The sequence below is a fragment of the Moschus berezovskii genome, chromosome 23 (assembly GCF_049115385.1).
Source record: "Moschus berezovskii isolate FMDL1 chromosome 23, NW_MosBer_1.0, whole genome shotgun sequence".
Taxonomy (NCBI): Eukaryota; Metazoa; Chordata; class Mammalia; order Artiodactyla; family Moschidae; genus Moschus; species Moschus berezovskii.
In genome coordinates, this window is record NC_142482.1 from 56,025,140 (window position 1) to 56,041,139 (window position 16,000).

General features: G+C 46.3%; 1 protein-coding gene and 1 long non-coding RNA gene across 2 annotated transcripts in view; one reads left to right on the plus strand and one right to left on the minus strand.

Annotated features, from left to right (window-relative positions):
• NEDD9 (neural precursor cell expressed, developmentally down-regulated 9) overlaps nucleotides 1-16,000 on the plus strand; it is a 194,465-nt gene that overhangs the window by 53,169 nt on the left and 125,296 nt on the right. The window lies entirely within an intron of this gene.
• The window catches only part of LOC148774211 (uncharacterized), a 57,768-nt gene continuing 45,156 nt past the window's right edge, over nucleotides 3,389-16,000 (minus strand). The window contains exons 2-3 of the long non-coding RNA XR_016036088.1: nucleotides 10,143-10,216; nucleotides 3,389-3,509 (exon numbers count right to left, since the gene is read on the minus strand). This is a non-coding gene — a long non-coding RNA (uncharacterized LOC148774211). The remainder of the gene's footprint in view (nucleotides 3,510-10,142; nucleotides 10,217-16,000) is intronic.

The following is a 16,000-nucleotide window of genomic DNA, read 5'->3' on the forward strand; positions in this document are numbered from 1 at the left end:
GTAGACATTGTGCTGTGTTTTGAAGCATGGAGAAAAATTTTCCCGGCAGAGAAGGTGAAAAGACTTGCCCAGATTGCTCAGGATAGGTAACCACATACCTGGATGAATGGAAAAAGATTATACAAATTTTTGCTTTGGCGCTGGCCTGATTTTTACAGAATAGATTAGATCTTCACGACGAAGATAATCACGATGGCGTGATCACTCACCTGGAGCCAGACAACCTGGAATGTGAAGTCAAGTGGGCCTTAGAGAGCATCACTACGAACAAAGCTAGTGGAGGTGATGAAACTCCAATTGAGCTATTTCAAATCCTGAAAGATGATGCTGTGAAAGTGCTGCACTCAATATGCCAGCAAATTTGGAAAACTCAGCAGTGGCCACAGGACTGGAAAAGGTCAGTCTTCATTCCAATCCCAAAGAAAGGCAATGCCAAAGAATGCTCAAACTACCACACAATTGCACTCATCTCACACGCTAGTAAAGTCATGCTCAAAATTCTCCAAGCCAGGCTTCAGCAATATGTGAACCGTGAACACCCAGATGTTCAAGCAGGTTTTAGAAAAGGCAGAGGAACCAGAGATCAAATTGCCAACATCCGCTGGATCATGGAGAAAGCAAGAGAGTTCCAGAAAAACATCTATTTCTGCTTCATTGACTATGCCAAGGCCTTTGACTGTGTGGATCACAATAAACTGTGGAACATTCTGAAAGAGATGGGAATCCCAGACCACCTGACCTGCCTCTTGAGAAACCTGTATGCAGATCAGGAAGCAACAGTTAGAACTGGACATGGAACAACAGAATGGTTCCAAATAGGAAAAGGAGTTCGTCAAGGTTGTATATTGTCACCCTGCTTATTTAACTAATATGCAGAGTACATCATGTGGAACGCTGGGCTGGAAGAAGCACAAGCTGGAATCAAGATTGCCAGGAGAAATATCAATAACCTCAGATATGCAGGTGATACCACCCTTATGGCAGAAAGTGAAGAGGAACTCAAAGGCCTCTTGATGAAAGTGAAAGAGGAGAGTGAAAAGGTTGGCTTGAAGCTCAACATTCAGAAAACGAAGATCATGGCATCTGGTCCCATCACTTCATGGGAAATAGATGGGGAAACAGTGGAAACAGTGTCAGACTTTATTTTTTTGGGCTCGAAAATCACTGCAGATGCTGATTGCAGCCAGGAAATTAAAAGACGCTTACTCCTTGGAAGGAAAGTCATGACCAACCTAGATAGCATATTAAAAAGCAGAGACATTACTTTGCCAACCAAGGTCTGTCTAGTCAAGGCTATGGTTTTTCCCGTGGTCATGTATGGGTGTGACAGTTGGACTGTGAAGAAAGCTGATCGCCGAAGAATTGATGCTTTTGAACTGTGGTGCTGGAGAAGACTCTTGAGAGTCCCTTGGACTGCAAGGAGATCCAACCAGTCCATCCTAAAGGAGATCAATCCTGGGTGTTCACTGGAAGACTGATGCTAAAGCTAAAACTCCAATACTTTGGCCACCTCATGCGACAAGTTGACTCACTGGAAAAGAGTCTGATGTTGGGAGGGATTGGGGGTGGGAGGAGACAGGGACGACAGAGAATGAGATGGCTGGATGGCATCACCGACTCGATGGACATGAGTTTGAGTGAACTCTGGGAGTTGGTGATGGACAGGGAGGCCTGGTGTGTTGTGATTCATGGGGTCGCGAAGAGTCAGACACGACTGAGCGACTGAACTGAACTGAACTGTTGACTAATTTTTTAAAATATATTTATTTATGTATTATTTTTGGCTGTGCTGGGTCTTCGTTGCTGGGCGGGCTTTTCTCTGGTTGCGGCAATTGGGGGCTACTCTCTGGTTGTGGTGTGAGAGCTTCTCACTGCCACGACTTCTCTTGCTGCAGAGCACAGGCTCTGGAGCACGAGAGCATCCGTAGTCACGGCTCCTGGACTCCAGAATGCGAACTCAGTGGTTGCAACCCACAGGCCTAGCTGCCCTGAGGCCTAGCACATTGGTATCTATAAGGCGGGCACGAGTATCCTTGTTTCACTACTGGGAAAACTAGCTGCTTCCCAGACCAGGGATGGAACCTGAGTCTCCTGGAATGGCAGGTGGATTCTTTACCTCTGCGCCACCAGGGAAGCCCCGACTATGACTAATTTAAAAAGATAAAGCCCGCTGTTTGTAAGGTTTTTTTCTCCTTTCCCTCAGCCAAGCAAGCAGAGCTGGGGTCACTATGACATCAAGTCTCCTTAGGGAAACAGAACACATTTCCCTGAGGTCCAGGTCATTGGGTCTTCTCTGCCTGGGGGCTTGGCCCAGACCTGCCAAGAACAGCACAGCTTACAATAGAGTGACTCCCAGTGGAGCCCACTCTCCAAAGGACTCTCCAGGTTCCCTCTGGCCTGCATGGGAAGACTGCTGCTTAAGAAGTTTCAGTGTGAACCTTAACTCAGTGTTTCCGGAAGAGCGCTTCGGGAAGGTCCGCAGTGTTGGGGTTGCAAAGGGGTAGACGAAACTTCACAACTGAACAATAGTGTTGGTTTCCTACCCCACATCCTAATTGCCAAAAACGCTGGCCTTGTCAGAGACAGATCACAGAACTGAGAAGGACAGATGAGTTCATCCACAGACCCTCAGAAGCTTCAGCTGGCTGGGGCCCAGATTTTCAGAGATATGGACGTGATGTTTCCGGTTGAATGAAAGTGATCATTGCAGGAATCTCCCCAGGAAAACTAGAAGGAGCGAGGAAGTGGGACTTTGGAGGTGAAGGGCAAGGAAAGATAGACTGCCAGGAGCCAAGCCGGACAGAGGGTGACCGGGATCAAAGCCATGGGGGGCTGCTCCAGGCCAGGGCTGGAGGGGAGCACAGGAGCTGCGGTGAGTCTGTCTCCTCCTCCATCCTCACAGGTTCAGTGCTGCTCCCGGGGGGACTTCAGACCCTGGGCACTGCCTGTGAGCACAGACGGGTGGATTCCTGCAGCCAGAAGGCCGTCCACTGCCACTGTAGGAAGAAAAGTGTACAGGCAGGGCCTAGGGCGAAATGAAAACGTGGGAGCCCTTTTTTAAAAAGCAGGGGAAGCGGTGTCATTAGAGGTACTAAAATAAAAGCTTCTCCTTTCTTCCGCAGTCTCTCTCTTCGCTTGTCATGTTTTTTATTTTTAAAATGCCGCTATTGAATGCCACTCCGAGTCAAGGAAAATTTAAATTTCAAATTGTTAGCATAAATGCTACCCCTTTCATTTCAATATTGTGCAGTGCCTGTTTTAAATGCAAACAGAAGAGCATTTAACACGTATGCTAATCAACAAAATTACACAATTTGCATATTCCATTCTTACCATAACAGTGAAAAGACTGCACCCAACTAAGTCACCTGCTTTTATTTCATGTCTTGACGCGTGCTCGTTGTACCAGCAGTGTATCTACCTTCTGCTTACTGATGAGTAAGGAGGGATTGAAAGGGAAGAGAGGATGAGTGGCCATCTTGCTGCTTTAGGCCATGATTTCTGGTGAGCTGTTGGGGAGGGGTGAAGAGGAAAAGAGAGGAAAAGGATTGAGAGAGATTAAAAGCCTCTGGGGTCCCTCTCACATCCCTGGAGGCTCAACCAGGTGTCTGTCTGCTGTTGTTGTTTAGTTGTTAAACCACGTCCGATTCTTTTGCAACCCCATGTAGCCCACCAGGCTCCTCTGTCCATGGGATTTCCCAGGCAAGAATACTGGAGTGGGTTGCCAGCTCCTCCTCCAGAGGATCTACCCCACCCAGGGATTGAACCCGTGTCTCCTGCATTGGCAGGCAGATTCTTTACTACTGAACCACCTGGGAGGCCGCAGCCTGGCAATACTGTGTCCAAAAATCTAGTCCCCACTGGATGCCCATTGACTTTACCTGCTCCTCTGCAGTGAGAGAGCATCTGAAGGGCTGGAGGTTTCCCCCAGCTCAGGCCTTAGGTGCCAGGACCCAGGCCACGGTCAGCCTACCTGCCAGTCATCCATAAAGTGCTTCCATCACTTTAACTGAGTTATGGGAGTTAGCCCAGTAATATTGCATCTGTTTGTCCACAGATACTTTCAGAAATCTTTGGCCTCCCCAGGAGACTTTTCCTGGAATTTTTGCCTGCCCTGGCTTGATCATGAAAAACCTGGATTAGCCCGGAAGTTGGATGTCTGCTCACTTGAGCTTTCAAACAGTCTGGCAAAGGGAAGGGATCCAAGCCACCTTGGTATGATGTGTTTCCAGCAAAAAATATTAGCACACCAAAATAAGAATAATGTCTGGAGGGCTTGGTTCCTATTAGAATTCAACAGATAAAGCCAGGAGAGCTCCTAGGTTCAGGTCTAGTTTAAGGGAGCATCTTGGCCGAGGCAGGTTTGAATTTCAGACCTGGGTTTCTCCTAGCTCCCTCGAGACACCAAAGAGAAAACCTGCAGAGAAACACAAAACGCTGCTCACTGTACCTGCTCCTTGTTTGCAAGCAATTGTGTGTCTGCCCTAGAAACCCCACTGGGTTCACCACACTCTGAAATCAGCCTCTGTGATGTAACACACCCGGCTGTTTGCCCACATTGCTTACAGGGTTCGGCATCTCGTGAGTGCGGTGGTTGCCCTTCTCTGATCAAACTGTGGCTGCTGGTGGCTTTGGCTTTTATTCAGTGAGCTGCAGCTTTAAGAAAGAGCCAGTCCTCTCCTGTGGCCCCAATCTAGCATAGCTATTGTCTCTCATTGTTCTGTGCACCCACCTTTTTAGAAAGACAAACACCATTCGTGGTGCTGCCACCAATCCTATGGACCGTTCAGAAGACAGGCTGTCGATTTCCTCCCTCCCTCCCTTCCTTCCTTCCTCTCTTCCCTTTTCTCACTTTCTTTTTTAAAATAGTTGACAACACACTATATATATATATACACATACACACGAAGAAAGTGAAGTCGCTCAGTCATGTCCAGCTCTTTCCAACCCCATGAACTGTAGCCCACCAGGCTTCTCCATCCATGGGATTTTCCAGGCAAGAGTACTGGAGTGGGTTGCCATTTCCTTTTCCAGGCTATTTTCCTGACCCAGGGATAGAATCCAGGTCTCCCAAATTGTAGGCAGATGCTTTACCGTCCGAGCCATCAGGGAAGTCTCTCTCTCTCTCTCTCTCTCTCTCTCTCTATATATATATATATATATATATATATATATATATATATATATGTATAAAGTCTCCCTCTATATATATATATATATATATATATAAAGTTGCTCAGTCATGTCCAACTCTCTGATACTCCAGGCACTGTAGCCTGCCAGGCTCCTCTGTCCAAGAGGATTTTCCAGGCAAGAATACCAAGTGGGTTGCCATGCCCTTCTCCAGGGGATCTTCCCAACCCAGGGATCAAACCCAGGTCTCCTGCATGGCAAACAGATGCTTTACTACCTGAGTCACCAGGGAAGCCCAGTATAACTTTGTTTAAAAATCTCATAAGAGGTACACAGGCACAGTCTCCTTCCTATTCCGATACAGGCTCCCCACCCACAACTCCCTGCCACATACACATTCATAGACACAAGGAGACTGCTGGTATTAATTTATCTGTTTCACTTGCTGGAATTTTTTCAACACATATGTAATGAAGTTTGAATGGCTGTCCTTATGCCCCAGTGACAGCCTACAAAACCCGCTCTCCTGCGCTGTGCTCTCTTTACTTAGCAGTCTTTCCATACAGAAGGACCTTATTCACACCTTTTTACAGCACCTTAGTCCTCCAGTTGGGTGCACGTGTATAATTTATTTAACCAATTCTATAGTAATAGAAAGAGAAGGCAATGGCAACCCACTCCAGTACTCTTGCCTGGAAAATCCATGGATGGAGGAGCCAGGTAGGCTGCAGTCCATGGAGTTGCTAGGAGTCGGACACGACTGAGTGGCTTCACTTTCACTTTTCACTTTCATGCATTGGAGAAGGAAATGGCAACCCACTCCAGTACTCTTGCCTGGAGAATCCCAGGGACGGGGGAACCTGGTGGGCTGCCATCTATGGGGTCGCACAGAGTTGGACACGACTGAAGTGACTTAGCAGCAGCATAGTAATAGAAACGTAGATTGTTTCTGATATTTTGCTCTTACCAGCAGTGCCTTACCAAGTGACTTTCTACCATGTCTTTTTTGAACCTGTGCAATTGTATCTTTTTGCCTTTCCATTCTGTTCATGGGGTTCTCAAGGCAAGCATGCATGGGATCACAAAGAGTCAGAAACAGTTTAGCAACTGAACAACAGTTTTATCTGCATACCATTTTCCCTGCACCTATACAAGTTTATCTGTAACACAAATTCCTGCAAATGCTCTTCCTGGGTCAACAGGGATGTACATGTGTAATCCTGTCATACACACTGCACTGGCCACACTTCCTCCAAGGGTGCGGCAGTGCTGGCTGTGGCTCGTCCCTGAGGCTTTCTTGGATGAGAAAGGGGTTAGAGAGTATGGGTGGTTATTTAACCGGAGAACTGGGCTCCCCCATTGCACCGTTCCCAGCTGTAACTGTTGAAATTCTTATTTCAACTCAAGTAGGGAATATTTTTATGTTTTAAATTATAACTAGATAAATTAAGACTCCTTTGGCTGCAACTAATAAAATACAGTTCAACTCAGCCCCGTGGGGGCTGGGGCAGTGAGAAAGGAAAGGAGGTGGTCATCATCATACGGACGAGGACCCCAAAGGAGTCAGGCAGCTGTGCTCCCAAGCTCGCTCTTGGAGAGGGACTGCATGAGTGACTCAATGGGCGCGTGAAGGACTTTGAACTTGGGTCAGCCACCCACCCCAGGGCCAGGCAGCTGTGAACAATAAAGCATGTTGTTGTCCAAACCGAAATCTGGAAGCTGCCACTCTGAGTGAGCAGAGCGACTGAGCAGATATTCCAAATGGCATCGGCTGCAGCCACAAATGACATGATTTATCTTAGTCACTTGAATCTTATAACAAAAGGATTTACAAAAGTAGAGCAGACATGAAACGAGTTCTGAATGCCCGATAAATCTCTCATTTAAACCACGCTAGCGGTTTCTGAGGTTATCCTGTCGCTGTGGCAAACGTGAGTCAGGTATAAAGAGGACAGACCTGTGCCTCAGCTACTGTTTCTGTTCAGCAGGTAGTTTATAATAACTGGGTTATCAGAGAAGATTTTTAGACTAAAAAAAAATTTTTAACAGTTTTAGAAACAAAAGCTTCTCTTTCATGAGTTAAAAAAAAAAAGACCATAGATTTCAGGCTGGCCTATAGAGCATATTTATTCCAAAGTGACGTGTGATGTCACTTTAGGAAAGTGAGCTGTTTCTTTTTTTCAACCTAAAGACCAAATGGCCAGGGAGAAAGCAGCCAAGACTCTGAGTAATCTTATTGAGGGTTCAGTTTTCTAAGTATGACCTTATGCTAGCAACAGCTCCTAAGGAACAAGAAAACAAGCCGAGCAAGGAAGTCTCGCTTCTATGAGACAAGAGCCTCCAAGACAGCAACGTCTGAAGGCGAACTCTAATTCCATAACAGGAGTGAGTCATCAATGCCATCAGAGATTACAGACAGCTAAGTGGTCACCCGCCCTCTCCCTGCAGTCTTGAAGCGCGTAGGCTCTCACGGACCTCATCCGCGCCACACCTGACCTTCACTCTCCCTTCCTTCCTCGTGTGCTTTTTTCCCCCTTTTATTTTCCATTTTATGTTGTGTTAATCGGGGTTCTCCATAGAAACTGACACAATAACACGAAGACACATATATATGTTTTACTATAAGGAAGTGGCTCATGTAATTATAGAGATGGGCAGGTCCTAGGAATCTGCAGGGTGGGTAGGCAAGCTGGAGACCCAGGAGAGCCAGCGATCTAGTTCCAGTCCAAGTCTGATGGCCTGAGGATGAGAAAGACCGAGGGTGGAGTCTGAAGCTTTTCCAAAAGCTGAGAGGCCCAGGAAGAGCCAGTGTCTTCAGTCAAAAAGCAGGAAAACACCAATATCCCAGTTCAAAGACATTCAGGCAGGAGGGATTCTCTCATCCTCGGGGAGAGTCAGTCTTTTTGCTCTACTCAGACCTTCATCTGATTGGACAGGGCCCACCTACATTAGGGAGAGCAATCTACTTTACTCTGTCTACTTATTTAAATATTTTAATTTACTTTAAATACATCCCCCAATGTATGTTCTTTGTGTTACAAATTATGCTGAAGCTGACACTCCAGTATTTTGGCCACTGAAGAACTGACTCATTGGAAAAGACCCTGATGCTGGGAAAGATTGAAGGTGGGAGGAGAAGGGGATGACAGAGGATGAGACGGTTGGATGGCATCACCGACTCAATGGGCACAAGTTTGAGCAAACTCTGGGAGTTGGTGATGGACAGGGAAGCCTGGTGTGCTTCAGTCCATGGGGTCACAAAGAGTTGGACACAACTGAGCGACTGAACTGAACTGATTATATATCCATTAGTGTAGATTTGGAATTATTTTTTCAGTTTTTGTCTTTTAAACCCTGCAAAAGAATCAAGAGTGGAGTTATGAACCAAAATCATAGTGATACTGGTTTTTAGATTTTTGTTTGTTTTGACCTTAGCTACAGAGATTTATGCTTCATACGGCTTTGAGCTAGTGTCCTATCTCTTTGTTTCAACCTGAAATATTCCCTTTCTCAAAATAAATCACTTAAATGATCATCTCATCCAAAGATATTCTTGCAGGAACACCTAGAATAGTGTTTGACTGAATATGTGGACACTCTGTGGCCCCGTCCAGGTGACACATGAAATTCAGCTTCGCAGGTGCCTCTCTGTCCTCTCGTGCACAGGCCACTGCTCCATGCTCCCAAAGCAGTGATCTTGCAAGTTGTCAGGTTCTGTGTCCCATTTCTCCTCTTGTCTTTATGGTAAAGTTTCTAGAAAGGGAAATCTAGATTCACTGTCTGAAATGTCTCAACTCTCACTCACTGTCCAGTGCAGATGTCGTTTGTCTCCTGTCCCTATCACTGTTTTCTTAAGAATATCCATGGGGCTGTATAGTTAGTAAAGAATCCACCTGTAATGCAGGAGACACTGATTCAACACCTGGGTCGAGAAGATCCCCTGGAGAAGGAAATGGCAACCCACTCCAGTATTCTTGCCTGGGAAATCCCATGGACAGAGGAGCCTGGCGGGCTACAGTCCATGGGGTCGCAAGAATTGGGCATGACTCAGCGATTGAAACGCCACCACCAAGAATGCCAATAATCTAATGTAGAATTCTTTGCTCTCTTGCTTTCTGAATGTCCCCCTACCTCTCCAGCCCCTTCCCCTCAGTGGCGTTCCCCAGGGGACACACCGTCTTCCTTTTTTACTTTAAAATCTCTGTCCATTAGTTTTACACATTCCATGACTTTACCAGTTCTCAGCCCAGACTCAAAGCCTATCCTCTGAATTCTAGACTTGCATGTTACTGCTCATGGATTCTTTCTCCACGTGACATTCCCCACATGAAACTGGAACTTAACACATTACCTTAAATTCATCATTTTCTCACAGGCTTAATTGCTTCTTTCTCAGAATGACACTGCCATCCACCCAATCGCCTAAGCTTCTAGCAATACCATCGGAGACAGCATGAGAAACATCCCTCTCCTTCACCTTCTAATTCCAATCCATTACCATGCAGTATCCATTTGACATGCTAAATACCCGCCTCCTTGCCTCTCTTTGGGCTTAATCCCGGCCCTCCTAATTTCTCGTCTAGACCCCAGCAGAGCTCTGCGTTGGATTTCTCTCTGTCACCATTCCAGCTACCTTTCCAGTTCATCCATTAGATTCAGGTGTGATTTTCCATGACAACAGAATGTGATCAAGTTGAGTTCCAGTTAAAGCTTTTCAAAGTCTTCCCCATTGTTTTGAGGTTGAAATGTGAAGACTGTTCAACAGTCCAGGAGAGACGCCATGAGCTAAGACAGTGGCAGCTGAGGTGGAGAGTTGGAGCAGAGGAAGCCACAGGGCCTCGGGAGTGAGGAGGATCCCATTACTGATTAGATGTGGGGACTGGGAATCAAGGAAGTGCTAAGGAAAGCTTTCTACTTCTGACTTGGATTACTGAGCGATCATGGCCTGGTTCTCTGAGACTCGGGACCCAGCCCTTCCTTTCCTGGTGGACAGCAGCCAGTTGAGTTACCTGGGTGGAGCCCCACGTCTGGGGAAGCAAGGCCTCCAGGAAACCTGTCGGTCTGGGCGGAGATGAGTCAGAACCTAGAAAAGAAGAAGAAATAAAAATTAATACCAGATGGGAGAAGGAGGCAGTTGAAAGTCCCTATAAATAGTCAGCAACTGAGGACTCTACGGGAGTGGAAGGTGCAGCAAACTGTGTCTTCTCTTCTGCCAGGAGGTTCCTAAAAGTTTGCTGGCAAAGGCCAGGAAAAGAACCAGGGCCATGCGCTCAGCAAGACATTACCTAAGTGCAAAAAGGCTTAAAAGACTTAGAACTCTGACTTCCATCCTCATTTATTTCATGAGCATTGCTGTTCCCTTTTTTCTTGGTTGGGGTTTTGGCTGCAGTTTGGAGTATCTTGCTGTTTGCAGAAAAATTTTAAACATGAATTATTTAGTTGCTATGCCTCCAGGGTGCACATTTAGATGTGCACACGGATGAACATGGATGGAGGAGCCTGGTGGGCTGCAGTCCATGGGGTCGCTAGGGGTCGGACACGACTGAGCGACGTCACTTTCACTTTTCACTTTCACACATTGGAGAAGGAAATGGCAACCCACTCCAGTGTTCTTGCCTGGAGAATCCCAGGGACGGGGGAGCCTGGTGGGCTTCCGTCTGGGGGTCACACAGAGTCAGACATGACTGAAGTGGCTTAGCAGCAGCAGCAACAGATGAACTAGCAGCTCTTCTCATCTCACTCCCTTCACTGAGTCTCACCGAGTGAAAACAAAGGAAAGGCTTGTTTCATAGACCTTTGAAACATACCTGAGTATTTCCAATTCACATGATAGTCAGTCCCCTCCAGGGATGACTCTGAAAGAACCAAAGTCATCTGCAAATCTATATACTAACAATATTTAAACTGGCTAAATTGAGCCAAATCACCAATTTGACTGTTTTGTCTAATTCAAGTATGTCCAATGCATTAGGGTATTAAATACTCAACAAATTCTTCTTTGGCATAGGCAGAAAGAGATCAGTGCTATTTATTTATTGTTTTTACACAAATGGAAATATATATATATATATATATATATTTGTGTGTGTATACCATATGTATATATATATATATACCATACTTAAGAAGAAATTTTCATAGATAACCTGGTTAGAATCCCAAATGGGACTCAAGAAAAGACTGATCTTTCTGGCAAAGAGCAGCAAAACATCCGCCTTTTTGCTCCACGAGCAGGTGGCTGATGGACTGTTTCATGGAGGGTATAATTAATTCTGTCTTTCCGTCTTAGTTACCAAAATAAACTGTGCAAATCCGAACATGATAGAAGGACTCTATCATCAACTGACAAGGCTCCACAGCCTAGGGACATGAAATTACTAAGGAAGACAAGTCAGGAAGTGTGTAATTTCATGAGGCCTCTGCTTCAGATACTGTCAGTGGCTGGACAGTGAAGACCCAGCATGCTCAGCTGGCTGATCAGGCAGGGCCCAGAGCTGTCCTCAAGCCATAAGGGGGACCCAGCTGGTTTCAGCCCTTGGACTCTGCTCCTCCCTCTCTTGGGGTCCTCCTCTAGGGAACATTACCTGGCCCCCTGAGGAGGGTCTTTCTGACACCTTTGCCCATGCATCTGACTCAGGCCAAGCCTCATGCCCTCAGGACGCTGCCCAGGTGATGAAAGGGGGACCAGATAAATGCACTCAACTTTTGATGTCACTACTGATAACTGCTTGGGGCTTCCCAGATGGCTCAGTGTTAAAGAATCCGCCTGCCAACGCAGGAGACGCCAGTTCAACCCCTGGGTCAGGAAGATCCCCTGGAGGAGGAAATGGCAACCCACTCCAGTATTCTTGCCTGGAGAATTCCATGGACAGAGGAGCCTGACAGGCTACAGTCCATGGGGTTGCAAAAGTGTTGGACATGACTTAGCAACTGAACAATAACAACAACTGATAAACGTTCGGCTCTGTGCCTTTTAATTAAATAGCACTGCATTTTCACCATCACTTTCAAGGTCTTACATCACAGACCCAAGCAAAGTGGAGACGTCGCACAGCGTGACAGGGTCAGAGACAGACAGTCAGAAACAGAGAAAGAAAGAAAGATACTGTCTTTGGTTAATAGCACCTTTTCTGGTGTCTCACCAGTTACATATCCAAGTGACGTGTATTCAGTCCTACGTCTACCAAGACATAGAATTGAGGACACAGTTTTGTCTGAGCCCTTCACCTCACACATAAGGAAAGTAGGGCCTAGAAATGACTGAGCTGCCCACAGTCGCACACCTGGGACCAGAGGCCAGGTCTCCTGATTTCAGGCCACTGGTCTTCCTACTGCGTTGCCAGTCATGGATGGCCAAATGGAAGAGGAGGAAAGCTGGAGAACCTGGCTTATCTTAGTAGCTACCCAGGCCCCTTTCCATCAAGGACCTTAAATATAAAGGTCAGATACCCAACTAGAGACACACCCAAGAAGAAACAAGGAAGATACAGACTCCATGACCCACTGGTCTCAGTTGGGAAATGAAATAAGTTGCCAGGACACCAGGAACTTAGACTGTCCTAGGGAGCTATGAAGGCTGCCTTCCTCAACTGTGGATATCCCAGCCCACAGAAATAGCCATGCTGCATGCAGAAGTCCTGCATGCTCACCCAGGCCTGGGCCGGGAACACTGCTCCTCCTCTGGCTTCCAGTCCACCCACCCCTTCCTTTAGAAAGTTCTTCTTTCCCGTCACCAAGAATTCTCACCAAGCTCCAGGGAAAGAGTCTAAGTCATCGTATGTTTTCATTCAACAAACATTTATTAAGCATCTACTGGGTACCAGATGGGGCTTCCCAGGTGGGGCAGTGGTAAAGAACCTGACTCCCAGTGCAGGAGACACCAGAGATGTGGGTTCGATCCCTGGGTCAGAAAGATCCTCTGGAGTAGGAAATGGCAACCCACTTCAGTATTCCTGTCTAGAAAATTCCACGGTTAGAGGAGCCTGGTAGGCTATAGTCCACAGGGTCTCAAAGAGTTGGACGTGACAGAGCACACATGTAGTGTACTAGATACTAAGCTAGGTCCTGGGGAAATAAAGACGGAACAGACACAGTTGTTCTTCTCAAGAGCTCATCATCTGCAGGGCCTATTCATTTGCAAGTGCTTGCTCATGGGTCTGATAGCCTCATGTGGACAATGGGCATATTTCTAAACCCCAAATCCCAACATATGGTCCCCAAAAAATTGCTTTTCTAGTTTGCAACTGTTCTATATGAACGTCTTTAAAAGACTTGAAAGTTAAATTGCTTTAACAAATTTCCTTTACTGAAAAGAAATAAACTATATTAAATCAGGCTTTTTTGAGAAAAATCTGTGTTATATGTTCATCAAACCCATATGTGTTAACTGGTAAAACCTTATAATCATAGGCTATTGCAGTTGGAAAGGATCTGAAATAACACCTAAGCCAGTAGCTTTGAATTTTTTAATTTTATTTTTTAAACAATGAAACACGTTTCAAGCCAAATGTCACCCGAAGTTCCGAAATACAAAACAGTTAAAACTGGACCTGCTTTGGTCAGAGGAGAGACGGAGAGCTCAGTAGAGTCTTCTCTTCTAAACTCCCTCACCCCTCCCACCACCTCTGTTCCCACAGATTTTGGAACTTCACCCTACAAAAAGGACTGTCCAACCACCCATTATGTCCCAAAATGGGGACACTGAGATCCAAAGAGAATATGACCTCCTTCTGATGAATTATCTCTATGAAACAGTCTTATCTAATGAAAGAGGCCTGTTCCCCAATAAGGTCACGTTCTGAGATACTAGGAGCTAGGACTTCAACGTATGAATTGGGGAATCGGGGCAGAGGGAATACAATTCAACCCACAGCGCTGCTTCCTGCCCTCTCCAGATGAAGAGGTCAAGCCAAGGAAGTCCCCCATACCAGGTCCTTAAGGGAGAGTCGTGAGCCTGTGTGACCCCTGCTGGGAAGAAGTCCCGGGAGAGTCAGTGAACAGAGAGATGGGGAGGCTAGAGAGGGTGGCTCCATGGCCGGGGAGAGGGATTAGCCTTAGCGGGAGGGGAGACACTTCCTGTATTGTCACAAGGAGGTAGAGGGAGAAAGGGATGATTGTGCAAAACGATATACAAATATGGAGGAGGGAAGTCAAGGGAGCGGCTTCTGATGGCCCAGCTTTCTTCATGAAGCAGGAGGAGAGACTGCCTGTGGAGGCCGACAGTGGAGGCTGGGGTTGGGGCTCAGGAGACAGACAGGAAGTGGAACCAAAGACTTGAGGAAAGTAGAGACTGTTTGAAAGAGCCTTGTGCATAATGGACAGTAGTCAGCTTTGTCTTGAGTAGGCACGCAGCACATCGTTAAGGAAGGTCCAGTATCATTGCATTAGGAAAATGGTAGACAGGGCGGCGAGCTGAGCAGGGGAAGAGAGAAGGGCTGCCTGACAGTAACCGGGGTCCAGATGGCATCGGTGACCAAAGTTTATAGAGGCACCATCTGCAGGGTGTGAGGTTTTTCCAGCCATGCTTCAACAGCTGGGAGATTGATGTAGAGAAAGTAAACAACTGCGTTGATCCAGATCTAGGCTTTGCCCAGGAGGCTGCGTTAGCAGGACAAAGGGGCAAGGAGACTGAAGAGATCTGCACGAGGTGGGCAAAGTGGGGAGGAAGCTCAGAGGCCAGGTGGGTAGAGAAGCCAGTGGGCAGTGAGCGGGCTGTGCTGTTTCTGCGGAAGAACTTGCACGTGCCCCTTGCTCTCTGTTGACCAGAGCATGTGCTCTTTACTGCCTGCTGGAGGAGCAGACGCTGCCAGATGTGACCGCCAACGAGCTGTAAGCTGACAGGCTCCTCAGCTGACCTTTCTCCTCTAAGGTGGTCCCGACTGGCCCCAGCTGGGTAATTCAGCGACTTGCACCCAGCCACAAGGGGTAGGGCGTGCCCTCGGGACACACATACCCCTTTGAAAGGATGAGCGGTCAACACCAGCTGGTGTATTGATTCAATCCCTACGTCAGATTTCTAATCTTGGTGTTATTTTTAAATGCTGTATGGGTCAATTCTGTTTATTGGGATTTTTATTACTGTGAATCTTCCAAGGCCACATACCTTCTGTTAATGTACATCTACTGATATTATTAGCAGTTAACTCAGAACTCCAAGTTACTAGAATCACTTTAGTATCTTCAGATACAAAATAATCTGGGTTGGGGGCAGAGAGGGAGAAACTTCTTAGTGTCATACGAAAAATACTCCTAATACAGCATGATTAAAACTAAAAAACAAGTACCAAACTTTGTTAGAAGTAATGGAGACTCTCATACCCTGCCAGTAAGAATATAAATTGGTACAACCACTTTGGAAAACAGGTTGATATTTTCCCTTAAAATTGAAGATATGCATATCCATCATCCAGCAGTTCCCTTCCTGGGTATATACACAGAAGAAATAGATAAAGATCTACCTAGCATAAATTATTGATAATGGTCTAACACCGGTGACAACTCGGTTGTCCATCAGCATTAAAATGGAAGGACACCCACATGATGGAATACTATACAGCAATGAAATTGACAGGCTACAGCTGTAGGCAGCAGCATCAGTGAGTTTCACATCCGTAATGCCTAGTGGAAGAAGCCAACATAAATACATACTGTGTGATATGTCCAGTGTTTAAAGGAAAAGAAAGCTGTATTAGGAAAGGCACTAGACAGCTCCTGGGGTCCTGGCAGTGTTCTATATCTTGACCCGGGTGTGGTCACATTTATGATCATTTATTAAGCTCTACATTGTTTTATACAGTTTTCTGCACATGTGTCATATTTCACAATAAAGAATTAATGGAATCTCTCTATATACATTCTATCCATGGTG